The sequence below is a fragment of the Schistocerca serialis genome, chromosome 5 (genome assembly GCF_023864345.2).
Source record: "Schistocerca serialis cubense isolate TAMUIC-IGC-003099 chromosome 5, iqSchSeri2.2, whole genome shotgun sequence".
Taxonomy (NCBI): Eukaryota; Metazoa; Arthropoda; class Insecta; order Orthoptera; family Acrididae; genus Schistocerca; species Schistocerca serialis.
In genome coordinates this window covers 168,639,558-168,661,559 of record NC_064642.1, presented here as the reverse complement: position 1 = coordinate 168,661,559, position 22,002 = coordinate 168,639,558, and the positions used below count along the sequence as shown (strand labels likewise).

The 22,002-nt window shown below is 46.1% G+C and overlaps 1 protein-coding gene across 1 annotated transcript in view; it reads left to right on the top strand.

The window, feature by feature from the left end:
• Positions 1-21,787: 21,787 nt before the first annotated feature.
• LOC126481516 (UDP-glycosyltransferase UGT5-like) overlaps positions 21,788-22,002 on the top strand; it is a 328,701-nt gene continuing 328,486 nt past the window's right edge. Inside the window, exon 1 of the mRNA XM_050105314.1 lies at positions 21,788-21,938. The gene's annotated coding sequence lies outside the window, so the exon portion shown is untranslated. The remainder of the gene's footprint in view (positions 21,939-22,002) is intronic.

Sequence of the window (22,002 nt, the reverse complement as noted above, 5' to 3'; positions counted from 1 at the left end):
CACATTGACACCAGTGTGTCAGACCCACCATACTTGCTCCGGACACTGCGAGAGGGCTGTACAAGCAATGATCACACGCACGGCACAGCGGACACACCAGGAACCGCGGTGTTGGCCGTCGAATGGCGCTAGCTGCGCAGCATTTGTGCACCGCCGCCGTCAGTGTCAGCCAGTTTGCCGTGGCATACGGAGCTCCATCGCAGTCTTTAACACTGGTAGCATGCCGCGACAGCGTGGACGTGAACCGTATGTGCAGTTGACGGACTTTGAGCGAGGGCGTATAGTCGGCATGCGGGAGGCCGGGTGGACGTACCGCCGAATTGCTCAACACGTGGGGCGTGAGGTCTCCACAGTACATCGATGTTGTCGCCAGTGGTCGGCGGAAGGTGCACGTGCCCGTCGACCTGGGACCGGACCGCAGCGACGCACGGATGCACGCCAAGACCGTAGGATCCTACGCAGTGCCGTAGGGGACCGCACCGCCACTTCCCAGCAAATTAGGGACACTGTTGCTCCTGGGGTATCGGCGAGGACCATTCGCAACCGTCTCCATGAAGCTGGGCTACGGTCCCGCACACCGTTAGGCCGTCTTCCGCTCACGCCCCAACATCGTGCAGCCCGCCTCCAGTGGTGTCGCGACAGGCGTGAATGGAGGGACGAATGGAGACGTGTCGTCTTCAGCGATGAGAGTCGCTTCTGCCTTGGTGCCAATGATGGTCGTATGCGTGTTTGGCGCCGTGCAGGTGAGCGCCACAATCAGGACTGCATACGACCGAGGCACACAGGGCCAACACCCGGCATCATGGTGTGGGGAGCGATCTCCTACACTGGCCGTACACCACTGGTGATCGTCGAGGGGACACTGAATAGTGCACGGTACATCCAAACCGTCATCGAACCCATCGTTCTACCATTCCTAGACCGGCAAGGGAACTTGCTGTTCCAACAGGACAATGCACGTCCGCATGTATCCCGTGCCACCCAACGTGCTCTAGAAGGTGTAAGTCAACTACCCTGGCCAGCAAGATCTCCGGATCTGTCCCCCGTTGAGCATGTTTGGGACTGGATGAAGCGTCGTCTCACGCGGTCTGCACGTCCAGCACGAACGCTGGTCCAACTGAGGCGCCAGGTGGAAATGGCATGGCAAGCCGTTCCACAGGACTACATCCAGCATCTCTACGATCGTCTCCATGGGAGAATAGCAGCCTGCATTGCTGCGAAAGGTGGATATACACTGTACTAGTGCCGACATTGTGCATGCTCTGTTGCCTGTGTCTATGTGCCTGTGGTTCTGTCAGTGTGATCATGTGATGTATCTGACCCCAGGAATGTGTCAATAAAGTTTACCCTTCCTGGGACAATGAATTCACGGTGTTCTTATTTCAATTTCCAGGAGTGTAGAAGAACACATCAGGAGAGTTGAAATAACCTCTGCTCGAAGAACTCATATTTATCTATGAAAAGAATGAAGCAAAATAGAAATTATATTTGGGAAACTTTATTATTATAAATATGATAAGGCGGAATTAATAACACATGATCTATAACTTACATTTAACTAAGAATAATGTAATAACCAACCGTGACATACCTTTTTCTCGATACAATGAACGAGAAATTCTTCACTGACAAAACCTCTTAACAACTATTACACAAATCGCGTCCTCTCACACGCTCGTTCAAAAATGGTTCAAATGGCTCTGAGCACTATGGGACTCATCTGAGGTCAACAGTCCCCTAGAACTTAGAACTACTTAAACCTAACTAACCTAAGGACATCACACACATCCATGCCCCACGCAGGATTGGGAACCTGCGACCGTAGCAGTTGCGCGGTTCCAGACTGCAGCGCCTAGAAGCTCTCGGCCACCGCGGCCGCCCACACACTCGTTCCTCACTCGACTGCCGTTCTGAGCACAAACAAGGGGGTGTGGGGACCGTGACCTTCACTGCAGCAGTGTGACCAACTGACTCTCCTTTAAATTGTGAGAAACAAGAGGGCGTCTCAAATTACTACCATGTCCCATAATGTCACCTTCTCCTCTACAACGTGTAATATATAAGATACTGCATTTGTCCATACGCAATCACAAAATATAAAACGAATAGTCACAGAAAATAATGGAATTCGCAACCGATTTGCTGATAATTTAAAGATTTAACGTTAAACCTCAGTGAAAGCCTGTATCTAAGAAACTAGAGGCAATTGGGGAAATGCGTTTTCCGATTCAGATTCAGCATACCAAATACATCCAGCATACGTTCAAATATCCCTGGCAACAAGAAAAAAATTTGTTTTTGTAGAGCTGTGTAATCATTAGCACAGCTGAAGTGAACCTCTTACAATTAATTAATCGTGCCTCTCTGTTGTGGGTGTCCTACATAGCAAATCTTATAGTTTCATATCAATATTGCACTGAAAATAGTGCTCTACAGTGCAAATGTCGATCTATACGCTGTGTGTCTTGTTTCCATTTGCCCACAGTAACAGCTGTTGACAACAGCTTATCTCCTTGTCCTCAATTTTGCATTAAGTAACGTTCGGTTCTGTCTAGAGTTTTCTTTTCTGGCAGTATTAGTTGTAGGGTAATACCTATACATGGGGTACTATGACTAGGTATATTGATTAAGAGCTGGCCGTTATACTCCTGTGTGGGTTCACTGAATGCAATGGAAGAGGAGCACAACGATTCTATGCTGACCTGATCCCGTACCGATGGCAGCCATATCAGAGTACTTTCGAATCTGCACCTACGAGATACTGTATCCTTCCCCGTTAGAATGAAAGATACTGGCTGTGTGAGGTATTTCAAAACACCCGACATGGAAACGAATTTATTCTCAACACAAGCCAATCACTTGTTTGGAGTCTCACATGAACAACAATTGCATTCGTGCCCTCCAAAGGAGCTCCAAGCATTATAGCTATTGGGCTCTCCGAGTGGCGTTAGCATACAGGTTCCTACAGATAATCCCAATTTTCCTGCTTTCATTCTGTTTACATACGCGGCCATGTTTACAAGAGAGAACATGTTCAACAGTAGGAACAGTTATGTATGTGATGACGGAAATCCACACCCACTGGTGTGTCGCTCCTGTCAGCCGAAGTTTGCTGTGGCTGTATGGTCATAATTGTACATGATTTTGTGATTGGATCTTAACCTGCTCCCTGATACATTGAATCGAGTCGTACACAAAACTTCCCTTCAACGTGTCCTCAAATAGTTCCTAGAATATATGCCACTGAGAATTCATCAGTTCAAGTGGTTTCAACATGACAGGGCGCCATCACATTTTGCACTCGATGTTAGAAACTACATTGAAATAAAGGTTGGACGACAATGGATTGGTCGCCGTGGTCCAGATTCCATAGCCAGCTGTGCTAGGCGCTTCAGTCTGGAACCGCGTGACCGCTATGGTCGCAGGTTCGAATCCTGCCTCGGGAATGGATGTGTGTGATGTCCTTAGGTTAGTTAGGTTTAAGTAGTTTTAATTTCTAGGGGACTGATGACCAAAGATGTTAAGTCCCATAGTGCTCAGAGCCATTTGAACCATTTGAACCATAGCCAGCTCGGTCACCAAACATGACACCCATTAATTACTTCTTCTCGGGGCATGTGAAGGGCCTGTTTTACGAGATAGTTATATGGATATGGTGTCGAACATGTCCGAAAGAACAGACACCATATCCATATAAGTAAGGCCTATATAGTTCTGGCAATACCGGCCATAACCTTCTTCTATGCGGATGCATAGAACTCTTATGGGACTTGGTAAGAATGTCTTCCACGAGTAGTGTTGGGGGGGAGGGGGGGGGACACTATGAATGTAGTGTGTGGACATAAAAGGTGAGAATGTTTGTCTCGCGGGAGGCGTGCGCGAGATAATCCCTGCAGTCGCGCTATCCTCTCTGTCCTCGATGGCTCAGATGGATGCCATGTCAGCAGGAGATCGCGGGTTCGAGTCCCGGTCGGGGCACACATTTTCACCTGTCCCCGTTGACATATATCGACGCCCATCAGCAGCTGCAGGTATTAATATAATTCTAAATTTAGTTTACGAGACTCCGGTCGACGCTCGCAAGGAACTGGTTGCTGGGATTATCGCAGCCACGGAGAAAGTGCGCCAAAGTTAAGGAATTCATGAGCTTTTAAGACAGCCGATAGAGCGTCGCTGTACGCTCTGTTGTGATCGCGATGGTCGAAATATTGAATAGTACCTGTAAGGGAACAGTACTGCCGCGCGGGATTAGCCGAGCGGTCTAGGGCGCTACAGTCCTGGACTGTGCGGTTGGTCCCGGCAGAGGTTCGAGTCCTCCCTTGGGCATGGGTGTGTGTGTTTGTCCCTAGGATACTTTAGGTTAAGTAGTGTGTAAGCTTAGGGACTGATGACCTTAGCAGTTACGTCCCATAAGATTTCACACACATTTGAACTTTTTTTTTTTTAACAGTTTTGCATTTGTTACGTGCTGTATTGTACGCTGATAGTACAGGCCGAACACACTGTGATAAATGGCTCTGAGCACTATGGAACTAAGGTCTGAGGTCATCAGTCCCTAGTCCTAAGTAACCTAAGGACATCACACACATCCATGCCCGAGGCAGGATTCGAACCTGCAATCGTAGCAGCAGCGCGGTTCCGGACACTGTGATAAAAGTGTACCTGTTTCGCCTGAGGGTGTTGGACTCCGCTATGTTGCGTGCTCCACGTTTTTGTTATTGCATATTACAGACTACTTCACTGTTGTGACGGTATTCTCACAGAAACAAAGGTTCCTGCTCGCGCTGTATGTAACTGGCACATATGATGATAAGTCTACAATCCTTGAAATCGAGCATCGTATAATAAAATGAAGAGCATATAGAATGTGACATATCAAATGATCACGATATGGATATACAGAAAAAAACTAATACTTACAGCGTGTATGTGGCAGAGTAAGTTCGCTTAAGGATAAAATAAGGAAAGAGACACTGTAAGATGGCAAGAACTATGTCCCTTACATGAACTCATTAAAGATCACCGAACTCACGTTGAGTAAACAGCAGGGCTGAACAAAAATGACTGACAAGGCACAGTGCATCTTGTAGAGGGTATAGTATGGACGTATTGGAATAATTAATGTTGGGTGATGGTTTTAAAGTAATTCGCATGACCTGAAAACTTTGTGGAAACGCGTCGATTTACTAGAGGCTAGTTCATTCCAGGGAAGTATTCAGCGTTGACCATGGCGCGCGGCTGGGGAGCGGCGAAGGGAAGCAACAATAGGCAGCTTAGGGTGGCTCAAACTCTTGAGAAAGTGGTAAAGGGTCGCGGCCTCCAGCTGCCTTAAGATGAGTGACAGTGAGGGGGGGGGGGGGGATGGTTGACCCCATGCTGGTGTACCGGGAAGCAGACGGAGAACTTGTATGCCTGTTGATAAATGTCCATCGTCCCGTTTTCAGTAAAACGTGCTAGTACGCCGCGCAAAGCTATGGTGGAGTGGTCAACAGAGGCCAAAATATGCGTGTTCGTGACTGTAGCAACTTCACTCTGAATTCACGGTCCGCAGAGTCTGAAGTAAATCAGGTGAAGAGCGACAGAATGAAATACGCCGGCCTCTGATGGGAATGTAGGACCGAGGAATTTGGGACAAATTGGTGTTTTGTGCAGACGCTAACCTTCATGGGTGGCCTGGGAGGAGCTAAATAGCAGAAGTTGAGAGGAAGAGAAATTTTGTGGGAAATTTGTTCACTTCCCAGAACAGGCATTGGTCGGTGCTGGGAAGCGACGCATAATTAACGCGACTTCGCTGCAATTGTGCAATTGGCGTAAGTGATTTTGCTGGAGGGGAAACCGAGGCGAAGAGCGGACTGGCAGAAGTCTCCGTAGAGGTCTTCCGTTCCGAGCTTGCCTAGAGGGCGGACGTGGCGTTCTTTACTCAGCTTGCCTGAGAAAGAGTGAGCATCTCTGCAATTTAGGACGTAGCAAATGGAATGATTGAGCTTGGAGATCCGAAGTTTTGGTACAGCTATGTACTGAGCAAGATAGCTAGGAGTGAATAGACGAGCGCAGCCTTGCAGCACCACGAGGTCGGCCGACGTCCGCACAACGACACCGCTCCGCCACGCTGTATTCGGTGATATTGCGCCCGCTCCGGCCACTGATTAATTTGTTGGATCACGTCGGCAAAGTTTCCACGAGGGTTTCATGGGCCGTGTATTGTAGAATTCTTCTCGGGCTTCGCATTACGCCTGGATCAGCCGATATGAATTACTTTTGATTTATCGCGCTTTACTCCATGCAAACGCAATTTGTTACCACTGCCTGTTAGGAGAGTCATGTAATGTGATGATTGAAGGTCGTGAGTTAAAATAAATCTGTCCTAATCGACTGCATCTGTTTTCAGTCAAGTAGTTGAAATCCCAAGTCACTTTCTTAATTAATTTTATGTTCAACATTTGCATCTGGTGTTCAATAGCTGAATATAACATCAATGTGCACCCCCTTTAATTAAAAGGGATCAATTCTGAATCAATTAATGTCAACACTGCCACGGCAGTTCAATCAGGAGTCTCAGGGCCTTATTTCTTTCCTTGCGTTATCCGACATTGCGGCAGTTTTGCACTCTCTGTTGATCTGTTAGTCAATTACCTGGGGTGAACACACACCAAAACCAGATAAGTGACGGGTGGGGTGTTACAACACAAATGAACTTTTATGTTGTCATGACAACTCCTACTTGATTATATAGGGCAGAAAGTTGGACGCTGAGAAAGAAAGATTTAGACAACTAGAAATATCAGAAATGAAATTTCTAAGGTCTGTGAAAGACTGCACTAGGAAAGACAATATTAGGAACGAAGTTGGGGGTTGTTTTTGGGGAAGGAGACCAGTCAGCGAGGTCATCGGTCTAATCGGATTAGGGAAGGAAGGTGGCCGTGCCCTTTCAAAGGAACCATCCCGGCATTTGCCTGGAGCGATTTAGGGAAATCACGGAAAACCGAAATCAGGATGGCCGGACGCGGGATTGAACCGTCGTCCTCCCGAATGCGAGTCCAGTGTCTAACCACTGCGCCACCTCGCTCGGTACGGAACGAAGTAATGTGGAAAGAAATAGAAAACCGACCAACAACCCGAAAGAAAATCCAATGCAAATAAAAATGGAGAGAACGTGTACTTCATATATCACCACAAAGACTTCCTAAACTAGCAACAGATTATAAACCTTGGGACAAGAGAAGTGTAGGAAGACCGAGGATGAGATGGTGAAACCGAAACAGGCTCTTGGCCTGAGTGGCTGAAGAAGGAGCATTTAATTTCAGTCTGAGGCTATATATATTTTTCTCAATTACTCATAGCCGCGCGGAGTGACTGCGCGGTTTGGGGCGCCATGTCACGAACTGCACGGCCCCTCCCGCCGGAGGTTCGAGTCCTCCCTCTGGCATGGGTGTGTTTGTTGTTCTTAGCATAAGTTAGATTAAGTAGTGTGTAAGACTAGGGACCAATGACCTCGGCAGTTTGGTCCCTTAGGCATTCACACGCATTTGAACAATACGACGGGTTATCATCCACTATGGTAAACTTAAACATAAATTTCAAAACCATGTAATCAGTTCATACTTGCCGAGTTGCTTGCGTGTATGGAAAGGAACAACTTTATCCCCACTACTTCCAAAACGTATGAACATTGATATTGTCCAGCAGGGGGCGGGGGGGGGGCAGGGGGGGGGGGGTTGGGGGTTGGACGAACAGCAGTGGCTAGGCTGCCGTGTTTGTCGCCCTCTGCGTTGGGCGTTTCCCGATAGTAAAGCGAGCGTTGCCGCATAATGGGACAGCTGAACAACGAAAGCGGAGGCGGTCGATGCCCGGGGCTGGGCGAGGCGCTCGCGTGAAATTGGGTCACCGGCCGTGGTCAGAGACCTGTCCCAGCGCCGGTACGCCAGTGCAGAGTGCGGAAGGTCGCGGTCCGCATCTCTCCCAGCTCACTTGCTTTTGCGTCATCAGAGTCCCACTTCGAGTAGAGCACAGCTATATCTCTGTGTTTGTCCAAAAAGTGTTTCACAACAATTGTGACGTTCGAGGAGCCTTCATACACTTATCTTTAGTGTGATGATGATTAGACTGACAAAAAAGAACCATAAAATAGAATAACTGTTGTTTTCAGTCCAAAGACTCGTTTGATGTAGCTCTCCATGTCACTCTATCCCGTGCAAGCCTCTTCAACTCCGAATAACTACTGAAACTTACATTCTTCTCAGTCTGCTTATTGTATTCATACCAAATTCTTGATCCCTTGAAGTCTCAGAATGTGTCCTATCAACTGATCTCATCTTCTAGTCAAGTTGTGTCACAAACTTTTTTTTCTCCCCATTTCTATTCATTATCTCTTCATTAGTTCAGCAGTCTCCCGTGCACCACATTTAAAAGCTTCTATTCTCTTCATGTCGAAACTGTTTATCGTCCAGGTTTCGCTTCCATATATGGCTGCACTCCAGACAAATACTTTCAGAAAAGACTTCCTAACACTTAACTCTTTATTCGGTGTTAAATTCCTTTTCTTCAGAAACGCTTTGCTCGGCATTGCCAATTTACATTTCACTGCCCAAATATCAAAACTCATCTACTACTTTAAGCGTCTCGTTTCCTAATCCAATTCCCTCAGCATCACCTGATATGATTATACTACATTCCATTATCCTTGTTTTACTTTTGTTGATGTTTAACTTATACCCACCTTTCAAGAAACTGTCCATTCCGTTCAACTACTGTTCCAAGTCCTTTGCTGTCTCTAACAAAATTACAAACCTCATAGCTTTTATTTCTTCACCCTGGGCTTTAATTCCTGCTATAAGTTTTTCTTTGGTTTCTCTTACTGCTTGTCCAGTGTACAGATTCAATAACATCGGGTACAGGCTACAGCTTTCTCACTTCCTTCTCAAGCACAGCTTCCTTCTCTTGCCCCTCCACTCTTATAACTGCCGTCTGGTTTTTGAACAACCTGTAAGTGTCCTTTCGCTCCTTATATTTTACACCAGCTACCTTCAGAATTTCAAACAGAATATTCTAGTCAACTTTGTCAAACGTTTTGTCTAAGTCTACAAATGCTATGAACGTAGGTTTGCCTTTCCTTAACCTATGTTCTAAGAGAAGCCACAGAGTCAGTATTACCTTGCGTGTTCGTACAGTTCTCCGGAATCCAAGTTTGGCTTCTATCAGTTTTTCTATTCTTCTGTAAAGAATTCATGTTAGTATTTTGATAGAATAATTAAACCTTCGAATCAGAAATGCCCAGCGCTTCTAAACCTCCCCGGAACATGGGATAGCATGAGTAATATCACCCTTGTTTGCGATTTGCTCTTGACGCCACTCATGTGTCACCGACTTCAAACTTGTTTCTTTAACTGCCCTTGTATCTTTCCATTCCGGATAGAAATCTGTTTCACTGTATATAGGACGTAGCTGCTAGGCTGCTGTCGTCCATGTCCGGATGTCCTACCACAGCTCCAGTCACACATTCTCACGGTCACTTTCTTAGATGGTCATAGGAAGCTCTTATTGGACCTCAGCTGTTTGTTCGGAGGGGTATATCGATGCTACGAAAGGATGATACTCTGCACATCTCCTGATCAACAGCCACTTCTCTGAGTATGGAAGGTCACGCTAGTCTATCTTAGCAATAAAGGTTTTCCTTCTGGACTAGGATCGAGACAATCTGTATCCATCTGTCTGGTATATGATTATCTGTAGAAGGCCTGAGAAGCATACTCCGCAGCAGAAAAACACGGTGTTTTCGCTGAAAAACAAAGCGTCATAGCAGATGCCTGCTTTGTTGCAGAGTGTTAACCCCATTTCCGAACTACCAGTTTACGAATCAGATTGTGTCGTGTGGAGATTTTCATTATGTTCTTACTACCTTGTTTTCTGAGTAAAAGTGTTCTGTCAAGCTTTATTCCTACACTACTGGCCGTTAAAATTGCTACACCAAGAATATGACGTGCTACAGACGCGAAATTTAACCGACAGGAAGAAGGTGCTGTGATATGCAAATGATTAGCTTTTCAGAGCATTCACACTAGGTTGGCGCCGGCGGTGACACTTACAACGTGCTGACGTGAGGAAAATTTCCAACCGATTTATCACACACAAACAGCATTTGACCGGCGTTGCCTGTTGAAACGTTGTTGTGATGCCTAGTGTAAGGAGGAGAAATGCGTACCATCACGTTTCCGACTGTGATAAAGGTCGGATTGTAGCCTATCGCGATTGCGGTTTATCGTATCGCGACATTGCTGCTCGCGTTGGTCGAGATGCAATGACTGTTAGCAGAAAATGGAATCGGTGGGTCCAGGAGGGTAATACGGAACGCCGTGCTGGATCCCAATGGCCTCGTAGCACTAGCAGTCGAGATGCCAGGCGTCTTATCCGCATGGCTGTAACGCATCGTGCAGCCACGTCTCGATCCCTGAGTCAACAGATGGGGACATTTGCAAGACAACAACCGTCTGCAAGAACAGTTCGACGACGTTTGCAGCAGTATGGATTATCAGCTCGGAGACCATGGCTGCGTTTACCCTTGACGCCGCATCACAGACAGGAGCGCCTGCGATGGTGTACTCAACGATGAACCTGGGTGCACTCATGACAAAACGTCATTTTTTCGGATGAATCCAGGTTCTGTTTACAGCATCATGATGGTCGCATCCGTGATTTGCGACATCGCGGTGAACGCACATTGGAAGCGTGTATTCGTCATCGCCATACTGGCGTATCACTCAGCGTGATGGTATGGAATGCCATTGGTTACACGTCTCGGTCCCCTCTTGTTCGCATTGACGGCACTTACAGTGGACGTTACATTTCAGATGAGTTACGACCCGTGGCTCAACCCTTCATTCGAACCCTGCGAAACCGTACATTTGAGCAGGATAATGCACGACCGCATGTTGCAGGTCTTGTACGGGTCTTTCTGGATACGGAAAATGTCCCGCTGCTGCCTTGGCCAGCACATTCTCCAGATCTCTCACCAATTGAAAACATCTGGTCAATGGTGGCCGAGCAACTGGCTCGTCACAATATTCCAATCACTACTCTTGATGAACCGTGGTATCGTGTTGAAGCTGCATAGGCAACTGTACCTGTACACGCCATCCAAGCTCTGTTTGACTCAATGCCCAGGCGTATCAAGGCCGTTATTACGGCCGGAGGTGGTTGTTCTGGGTACTGATTTCTGAGGATCTATGCACCCGAATTGCGTGAAAATGTAATCACATGTCAGTCCTAGTATAATATATTTGTCCAATGAACACGAGTTCATCATCCGCATTTCTTCTTGGTGTAGGAATTTTAATGGCCAGTAGTGTAGATATTGTAGAGTGTGACAATGCTTTAATCGTTTTTCCCACCATACTATATACAACTCACAATGAGCTTCTCCGCTCCGTTGATGGATTGCATAGACTTGTATCTTACAACCGTTTGATCTTAGTTGGTGTCGATTTTAGTACCCTGGCAGATTTTGAGGGCAGTCGTCAGATTTCACTCCATTTTGACAAAGCTGTATGCAGCAAGTGCCAGGTCATTTGCTTGCAGGAAGCTTCGTGTATTTGGAGTCATCGGTAGATCGCTGGTATAGGTACTCAAGAGAAGTGGAGCTAGAACGTTTTAGTGGTTGAAAGTCAACGAAAAACCTAAGACTTCACAGAACAGTGATGATAAATTCAGTGCAACAGAGGTCCTTTAGAATGTTGTTCAATCTGATATGTGGCAGTCGGTGGCTGACAAGTGTCATAAGCTGCTGTCAGAGCCGCGAAAACCACATCTGATGTGTTTCAGATTCATCCCTTCCGAGTATACATGATAATTCGCTTTCAGTACCCATTCCACAGTTCAGACATTCATTCAACATAATATTAAAGCTTTTATTTTTTTAAAGAACTTTACACGCTTCCTGGGTAAACTATTAAGCGGAAGCGAAACCCATCACCCGACGGTGCACGTCGAGGAATCTGCGATCTTCTTCACGGTCGCAGAACCGCCAGAGGCTGTGATTCAGACCCTCCAATCGGCTCTGTACCAAGGGACCACAGTCAGTCTTGTCGACAGTGCTGCAGATAGTGAGTTCCGCCTTCATCTCGCAAGCAAGACTGGCAGTCCTCACCACTTCAGCTAGCCGGTCGAAACCAGAGAGACTCTTCTGAAACGAAGCGACACACATCCTTGGTACGAAATGAGCCACCACCCGCAGAAAGCTGCACCATGTGCTCTCCATGGCATCCGGAAGCATCCTTTCCACATCTGGAATGACTCCATCGGATATGCACACAGAGTGCACACTGGACTCCTTCCCTCCTGTGAAAGCTAAGGGGCTCCATTATGCTCCTAACGTTGGAGCTCCCAACTAGTAGAAAACCCACCCTCCCCGAATGCGCAGACCTTGCGGGCCAAAAGACTTCCTCTGGAACATGAGGAGCATCTCCATCTGGCTCAAGGTAATCATCAGCCAAAGATAGCCCTGAAACCTGTTCATCAGATGAACCGGGGCGGCCTTCCGATCGGCGCCACGGAAAGTCTTTCGCTCCCTGCCAGACCCAGGAAGGACCTCCAACTCGACCGCGGGTAAGGAGTCAGCCTCATTACAGGTAGTAACCGGGGCGCCCACAGCATTGAACAGAACGGGTGACACATTGGATGTACTCTACATCCCTCGGATCCCCACATCCGACCCCCCACAGTGATGTCCATTGGCAGCAGCTTCAACCTGTGAGTGAAGCGTCACCAACTCAACTCGCATCTTTACACAGCAATCACACTCCCTGTCCCTACTAAAGACGGCGAAAGATACACACTAGACCGTTAACAAACGCGGAACTGTGCCTGATTAATAAACACTCACGAAATTAACGACTTTAAGCTACAGGGCACCCAAACAGGCAAGAAATTACAAAAATAAACTAGCAACTGCACAGATAACTGAAAATAAGTTGCTCCTGTTTGTAGCTCGTAGAAATATGCAACAAACGAACGGGGTACTAGCCTTACTAGCAGCAGGAACGCAAGGTACTGTCTCACTGACGGTGTAACTGACACTGAGATATACTGCAAAGAATTATTGTTCACTTCAGCTGAGAGCTGGCTTTTAAACTATGTGATCAAAAGTATCCGGACACTCCCAAAAACATACGTTTTTCATACTAGGCGCATTGTGCTGCCAGCTATTGCTACTGCCATATCAGCGACCTCAGTAGTCATTAGACATCATGAGAGAGCAGAATGGGGCTCTCCACGTAACTCACGGACTTAGAACGTGGTCAGGTGATGGGGTGTCACTTGTGTCATATGTATGTAAGCATCCCGAGGTCCACTGTTTTCGATGTGATAAATGGAAACGTGAAGTGACACGTACAACACAAAAGCGTACAGGCCGACCTCGTCTGTTGACTGACAGAGACCGCCGACAGTTGAAGAGGGTCGTAACGTGTATCCAGACCATCACACAGGAATTCCAAACTGCACCAAGATCCACTGCAAGTACTAGGACAGCTAGGCGGGAGGCAAGAAAACTTGGATTTCATGGTCGAGCGGCTGCTCAAAACCACACATCATGCCGGTAATTGACAAACAACGCTTCGCTTGGTGTAAGGAGCGTAAACATTGGACGACTGAACAGTGTAAAAACGTTGTGTGGAGTGACGAATCACGGTACACAAAATCCTGCCTTGGGCATGGTTCAAATGGTTCAAATGGCTCTGAGCACTATGCGACTTAACTTCTGACGTCATCAGTCGCCTAGAACTTAGAACTAATTAAACCTAACTAACCTAAGGACATCACACAAATCCATGCCCGAGGCAGGATTCGAACCTGCAACCGTAGCGGTCGCTCGGTTCCAGACTGTAGCGCCTAGAACCGCACGGCCACTCCGGCCGGCCCTCGGGCATGGATGTGTGTGATGTCCTTAGGTTAGTTATGTTTAATTAGTTCTAGGTGACTGATGACATCAGAAGTTAAGTCGCATAGTGCTCAGAGCCATTTGAACCATTTTTGAACAGTACACAATGTGGCGATCCGATGGCAGGGTATGGGTATGGCGAATGCCCGGTGAACGTCGTCTGACAGCGTGTGTAGTGCCGTCACTAACATTCGGAGGTGGTTGTGATATGGTGTGGTGGTGTTTTTCATGGAGGGGGCTTGCACCATTCGTTGTTTGCGTGGCACTATCACAGCTCAGGCCTACATTGATGTTTTAAGCACCTTCTTGCTCCCCACTGTTGAAGATCATATCGGGGATGGCAACTGCATCTTTCAATACGATCGAGCACCTGTTCATAACGCACTGCTTGTGGCGGAGGTGTTACTCGACGATAACATCCCTATAATGGACTGGCCTGCAAAGTCATGACCTGAATCCTATAGAACACCTTTGTGACGTTTTGGAACGCCGACTTCGTGCCAGGCCTCACCGACCGAAGTCGATACCTCTCCTCAGTGCAGCGCTCCTTGAAGAATGGGCTGCCACTCTCCAATGAACTTTCCAGCACCTTACTGATCGTATGCCTGCGAGAGTGGAAGCTGTCATCAAGGCTAAGAGTGGGCCAACACCATGTTGAATTCCAACATTACCGATGGAGGGCGCCACGTACTTGTAAGTCTTTCAGCCAGGCGTCCGGACACTTTTGGTGACATGGTGTATGTAAGAAGTGGAAGCAGTGGGTTCATAACTTGTATGCTGGCATAGATAGTGAGGACGACGACGCCTAACTTATCTGCAAAATGATCATCATCAGAAGAGCTTAAAATAAAAAGAAACCGTGTCCATTTCACCCTGTGGTTTTTTCATCGATGAGACCCAAAAATTTAAGCGGGCCGTTCCGCTCCGGTGTCCCCTACATGTATGACATGTCTAACGATATATGTCCCATTCGAATAATTCGTCCGTGGTGTGGCTTTTTTACCTTAGACTGTATATTACATTGCTATATTTACCATAACAAAGCAGCTCAGTACACTGACCAGGGCCAGTTTAAGGCCCAAGCGACGCTAGCCGCCGCTTCGGGGCCAAGCAGACACTGACGCCAGGGGTGCCACAGTTATGAATATTCCATATAGGACTTATCACAGTTAGTGGCAGCCGTGAGTGGCATAGAACGGAGAGGGGCGACCAAGTGCAAGGTCTGTATACAGTGTGTTTCAAAACTAGTAACGTAAGCTGACACACGTGAAAGAGTACGGCGCCAAATGATAAATCGCTTGTGTGAAAAGATGTTCTCGAACCGGCCCTGCCACTGAAAAACATTTCAAAAGCAGTTTCATTAATCTTCAGTCGGTCCTGAAAATAGTTTCCGTGGGCGGCAATACGCATATGTGAACGGTGTACCACCAGATTGAGAACATTTTGCCGTGTCAGAACCTGTGCTCGTCATTTGTTCGTGGAACGTTCTAAGCTTAAACAGAGTCTTCTATTGGTTCAAGTCGTAACCTTAAAAACACATTTTTCTTTTACTCATCAGTCTTATGACTGGTTTGATGCGGCCCATCACGAATTCCTGTCCTGCGTCAACCTCTTCGTCTCAGAGTAGAACTTGAAACCTACGTCCTCAGTTATTTGCTGGATGTATTCCAACCTCCGTCTTCTACAATTTTTGCGCTCTACAGCTCCCTCTAGCACCACGGAAGTCATTCGCAGATGTCTTAACGGATGTTCTATCATCCTGTCCCTTCTTCTTGTCAATGCTTTCCACATGTTCCTTTCTTCTCCAATTCCCCGCAGAACCTTCTCATTCCTTACCTTATCAGTCCACCGAATTTTCAACATTCGTCGATAGTACCACATCTCAAATGCTTCGATTCTCTTCTGATCCAGTTTTCCAACAGTCCACGTTTCACTGACATACAAAGCTGTGCTCCAAAAGTATATTCTCAGAAATTTCTTTCTCAAATTACGACCTATTTTATACTAGTATACTTCTCTTGGCCAGGAATGCCCTTTTTGCCAGTGCTGGTGTGCTTTTGATGTCCTCGTTGCTCCGTCCGTCATTGGTTATTTTGCTTCCTAGGTGGTAGAATTTCATCTACTTCGTGACCATCAATCCCGATGTTAAGTTTCTCACTGTTCTCATTTCTTCTATCTCTCATTACTTTCGTCTTTCTTCGATTTGCTCTCAAACCATATTCTGCCCTCATTAGACTGTTCATTCCATTCGGAAGATCCTGTAATTCTTCTTCACTTTCACTCAGGATAGCAATGCCATCGGCGAATCATTTCATTGATATCCTTTCACCTTGAATTTTAATCCGTCTCCTGAACCTCTTATTTCTATCATTGCTACTTCGATATCCAGATTGAACAATAGGGTGAAAGACTACATCCCTATCTTATACCCTTTTAAATCCGAGCATTTCGTTCCTGGTCGTCCAATCTTATTATTCGCTTTTGGCTCTTTTACATATTGCATATTATCCGTCTCGCCCTATAGCTTACCCTATTTTTCCCAGAATCCCGAACATCTTGCACCATTTTACATTGTCAAACGCTTTTTCCATGTCGACAAATTCTATGAAAGTGTATGGAGTTTTCTTTGGTCTTGCTTCCATTATCAACCGCACCGTCAGAATTGCCTCTCTGGTGCCTTTACTTTTCTTTAAACCCAAACTGATTGTCATCTAATTCATATTCAATTTTCTTTTCCACTTGGATGCATGAGCTGTTAAGCTGATTGTGCGATAACTCTCACACTTGTCAGATAATGCAGTCTTCTGAATTGTGTGGATGATGTTTTTGCGAAAGTCACATGGTATGTTGCCAGACTCATACATAACTACATACCAATATGAATAGCCGTTTTCTTGCCACTTCCGTCAACGATTTGAGAAATTCTTGTGGAATGTTACCGATCCCTTCTGCCTTATTTGATCTTAACTCCTCCAAAGGTCTCTTAAAATCTAATTCTCACAATAGAACCCCCATCTCTTCAAAATCGATTCCCGTTTCTTCTTCTACCACATCAGACAAATCTTCCCACTCATAGAGGCCTTCAATGTACTCTTTCCACCTATCCGCTCTCTCTCCTCTCCGTTTAACACTGGAATTGCCGTTGCACTCTTAATGTCACCACACTTGCTTTTAATGTCACCGAAGTCGCGCGGGGTAACCGTGCCGTCTAGGGCATCTTGTCACGGTTCGCGCGGCTCCCCTGTCGGAGGTTCGAGTCCTCCCTTGGGCATGGGTGTGTGTTGTTAGTTTAAGTTAGGCTAAGTAGTGCGTAACCCTAGGGACCGATGACTTCAGCAGTTTGGTCTCATAGTCCGACAAAAACATAAATAAAAAAATTTCACCGAAGATTGTTTTGACTTTCCTACATGCTGCGTCCGTCCTTCCGACAATCGTTTCTTTTTCGATTTCTTCACATTTTTCGTGCAGCCATTTCGTCTTAGCTTCCCTGCACTTCCTATTTATTTCGTTCCTGTACTGCTGAAATTCCCTGAACATTTTTGTACTTCTTTCTTTCACCGATCAGCTGAAGTATTTCTTCTGTTACCCATGGTTTCCTCACAGTTACTTCTTTGCACCTATATTTTTCTTTCAAAGTTCTGTGAGTGCCCTTTTTAGAGATGCCCAGTCCTCTTCAGCTGTACTGCCTACTGAGGTATTCCTTAATGCTGTATCTATAGCTTTAGAGAACTTCGAGCGTATGTCGTCATTCCTTGGTGCTTCTGTATACCACTTCTCTGCGTATTGATTTTTTCTGACTAATATCTTAAACCTCAGCCTACTCTTCATCCCTACCACAGTGTGATCTGAGTCTATATCTGCCCCTGCGTATATCTTACAATCGGGTATCTGATTTCAGAATCACCGTCTGACCATGATGTAATCTATCTGAAATCTTCCCGTATCTCCCGGCGTTTTCAAAGTATACCTCCTATACTTGTGATTCTTGAACAGAATATTCGCTATTACTAGCTGTAATTTATTACAGATTTCAATTAGTCTTTCTCCTCTCTCATTCCTTGTGCCAAGTCCATATTCTACTGCAACCATTTCTTCTGTTCCTTCCCCTACAACTGCATTCCAGTCCCCCATGACTTAAATTTCCATCTCCCTCTACGTACTACATTACCCTTTCAGTACCTTCATATACTTTCTCTCTCTCTCTCTACATCTTTAGCTTACGACGTCGTCATGTACACCTGAACTATCGTTGTCGGTGTTGGTTTGCTGTCGATTCTGATAAGGACAACCCTATCACTGAACTGTTAACAGTAACACACCCTCTGCCCTAACTACCTATACTCATCCGAGCAGAAATCCTTGTCTTATGTTCATTCCACTTCACTGATCCCTACTATACCCAATTGGAGCCTCTGAATTTGCCTTTTCAGATTTTCTAGCTTCCGTACCACGTTCAAGCGTCCGACATTCCACGTCCCGACTCGTAGAACGTATCCTTTCTTTGGTTATTTAACCTTTTCCTCATGGTCACCTCCCCCTTGGCAGTCCCCTCCCGGAGATCATAATGGTGGACTGTTCCGGAATCTTTTGCCAATGGAGAGATTATCATGACACTCTTTCAGTTACAGGCCACATGGCCTGTGGATACACGTTACGTATCTTTAATGCAGCGGTTTCCGTTGCCTTCTGCATCCTCATGCCGTTGATCATTACTGATTCTTCCGCCTTTACGGGCAGTTTCCAACCCCAAGGACACGTTAGTGCCCTGAACCTCTGTCCGCTCCTCCGCCCTCTTTGAAAAGGCCGTAGACGCAATTTGGGTGATTTATTATGCCGGAAGCCCTCGGGCGCCATTGCTAATTATAAATAAAAATTTAGGCAGTGGAGGGTTTCGAACCGAACGCAACACCTTGACCACGGGTGCCATGTATTGCTCTTAAACAAAACCATTCTGTTGCTACAAATCGAGAGTAACTGTACAAGAAACAAGTTTGTTCCCTACTTCCTGAGCGTAGGGTCCCGAATTCAGTTTAAGCCGTCGACTTCTGGCGACAAGCACTTTGTGTCCCGATGCTACCAACTCTGGTGATGTGACAATACAGTACCCGTGTGTATCGCCGCCGTGACGAAGTGATGTCGTGCCATGCCTGACGTGCCGAAGCAGTAAGCGCATGTGTAGTGCCAGAACTGCGTGCGTGAAGTTCGTCTTGTTCCCGTTCCCCCCCCCCCCCCCCTCAGTTCCACTCTCCCCTTGGTTGTCCGTGTGTTGGCTTCGGTTGGCGGAACTTGCTTTCTTCGCTGCCCACGCGCCCCTGAAAACTCGTTCAAGATGACGTAAGCGAATTACACAAATCCCGCCTTCTAAATTTAAGTCTTCTTCCATGTTCTGCTCAGTTACTTTTGAAAGAGAATTTTATTGCCTGGTCCGTAGGTGACAAAGCACTTGTTTTACAAACGTACGTTCGACAACTTTTTGTTTTATTTAGCTAGCTTTCGTTCTTTGCCAACAGTTTTGGGGTCCAAATTTTAGTTTACCTGCGACCAGTGAGAACGCTGATCCCTACCTGATGGGTTGGGTAACGGTTAGGTTTGAGATATCGGACAGCAGCATACAGAAACGTCGATATATTTGTTATTTGTTGATATATGTATTATTTATAATCGATATTCGGTCATCCAATATACCGGTAACATCGATATTTAGTGGCAATGTAATCGGATATTATTATTACTACTATTATCAAATGGTTCAAATGGCGCTGAGCGCTATGGGACTTAACTGCTGTGGTCATCAGTTTCCTAGAACTTAGAACTACTTAAACCTAACTAACCTAAGGACATCACACACATCCATGCCCGAGGCAGGATTCGAACCTGCGACCGTAGCGGTCGCGCGGCTCCAGACTGTAGCGCCTAGAACCGCTCGGCTACTATTACCATCACTCGCATTCGGGAGGACGACGGGTCAAACCTGTCTCCGGCCATCCTGATTTAGGTTTTCCGTGATTTCCCTAAATCGTTCCAGGCGAATGTCGGGATGGTTCCTTTGAAAGGGCACGGCCGATTTCCTTCCCAATCCTTTCCTAATCCGAGCTTGTGCTCCGTCGCTAATGACCTCGTTGTCGACGGGACGTTAAACGCTAATTTCCTCCTCCTATTATCATCGAACTCATAATAGAGAAAACTCCACTTTCTTTTTAATACTGAAATATTTACAGCACAAGAAAGGTACCTACAGTTTTTTACTTTGAGGTTCTTATTCAAATTTTCACTATTTTGTGTTATGTATTTTCGTAATCTCCCACGCAAAAGTAAGGTTGGCAGAAATATTGGAAACATGGAAGCCCCGGGAAACTTAGGAAATAACTCATTCACAATGCAGAGAAAAATATTTCAACCTACTTCCAGTCTGTATCAGATAGCTAGAAGGTATTTATCTGTTGTAGGGACTTCAGTTCCGGAAGAAAGATTGTTTTCAGAAGCTGAGAAAGTGATGTCTTCTCAAAGAAGTAGATTAAAAGCTCTACACATCACCAAATCATTTTTTATAAATTCCTTAGGAAGTATGTTTCGGAATGGATTATTTTTCATTTATATTATTTTTATTTTAGGTGATTTTTTAAATTTTTCCTCAGATTTGTCTGTCTATGTGTAAAATAATTCATAATTAATTCGGTTTCCTTTAATTTTTGTATTAATTCATAAAACACTCTCCTCACAGTTTTAAATAACACATGCAGTCATAACTAACCTGAATTTTAAAACTAAAGTTTTGCACCGATATATCGAAACATTGAGGTTTCTCATTCGATTTATTGTCGGTACCTGTAAACTGTTGCAAAGAATGAAAGAAGCCTTATTTGCTCCTGTTTTGGAAAGTACGTTAGAGCTGCTGAGGGAAACAAAATGTTGAGGGAGGGTCGTGAGTCCTTCCTGGATAACTCTATCGGTACAGTATTTGTCCGCGAAAGGCACAGGTTTAAGTTGGAGTCCCGGTGCAGCACGCAGTTTTAATTTGCCGGCAAGCTGTTAACGTTCCCTGGCTGTTGAGGGGAGAAATACTTTCGCATTTCTTTCATTGAGTGTAGAGCATCGCCACCAACACGCGTGAGTCTTCCCGCGAAACATCACTAGAGATGAACGAAGGAATGTGTTATCTGTCCATATATGTGTTATTTATAATCGATATTCAATCATCCGATATATCGGGAACATCGATATTTAGTGGACATTTAATCGTCTCCGACAGAAGCTACGTAGACAAAATATGTAGGTACTCGATGTACGTCGTCCAGAGTGGCCGAGCGGTTCTAGGCGCTTCAGTCTGGAACCGCGCGACCGCTACGGTCGCAGGTTCGAGTCCTGCCTTGGGCATGGATGTGTGTGATGTCCTTAGGTTAGTTAGGTTTAAGTAGTTCTAAGTTCTAGGGGACTGATGACCTCAGCTGTTAAGTCCCATAGTGCTCAGAGCCATTTGAACCATTTTTTTACTCGATGTACTCGTAGAGTAGAAACTGGCTAAATGAGTAGCCACAAACTGTTACGTTTACACCTATCAGATTCACAGAACGGCATGAGATATGCTCTGCGTGAGTTGATCAATGTTTCATACGTTTTGATGGCAATATTAGTACGGCTATCTTATCGGTCTCATCCAGCTGGTATTCCATCTACCTGCACGTGGAAAACAAGCAGCAGCACAGCCGCCAAATCGCGAGGGAGTTTCGGAATGCAGAGGCCGTTACCGATCGCAGACGTCAGCTCTTGGCTGCGCACCGGAGCGCAATGCACCCGAGCCAGGCAAAGAGCGCTACACTTGGCAACGCAGAGACTACGGCAGCCAGAAGCCGGCGAGAGACGGCGCACCGACCTGGGCTAGAGTGGGGCAGGAGGCGCGCGAACAGCTGACGGTCTGCCGGCTTTTGTGGGCTGGCTTGCCCCGCGTCCCATTCAGTCTCGCTGCGGACGCCGTTGTGGCTTGTGGGGTGTGCCTACTTCCTTCGACAAGGTAGGACAAATGATAAATACGGTTGGCTGCGTGAAGTACACACCTTCTGCTATGCTAAATATAC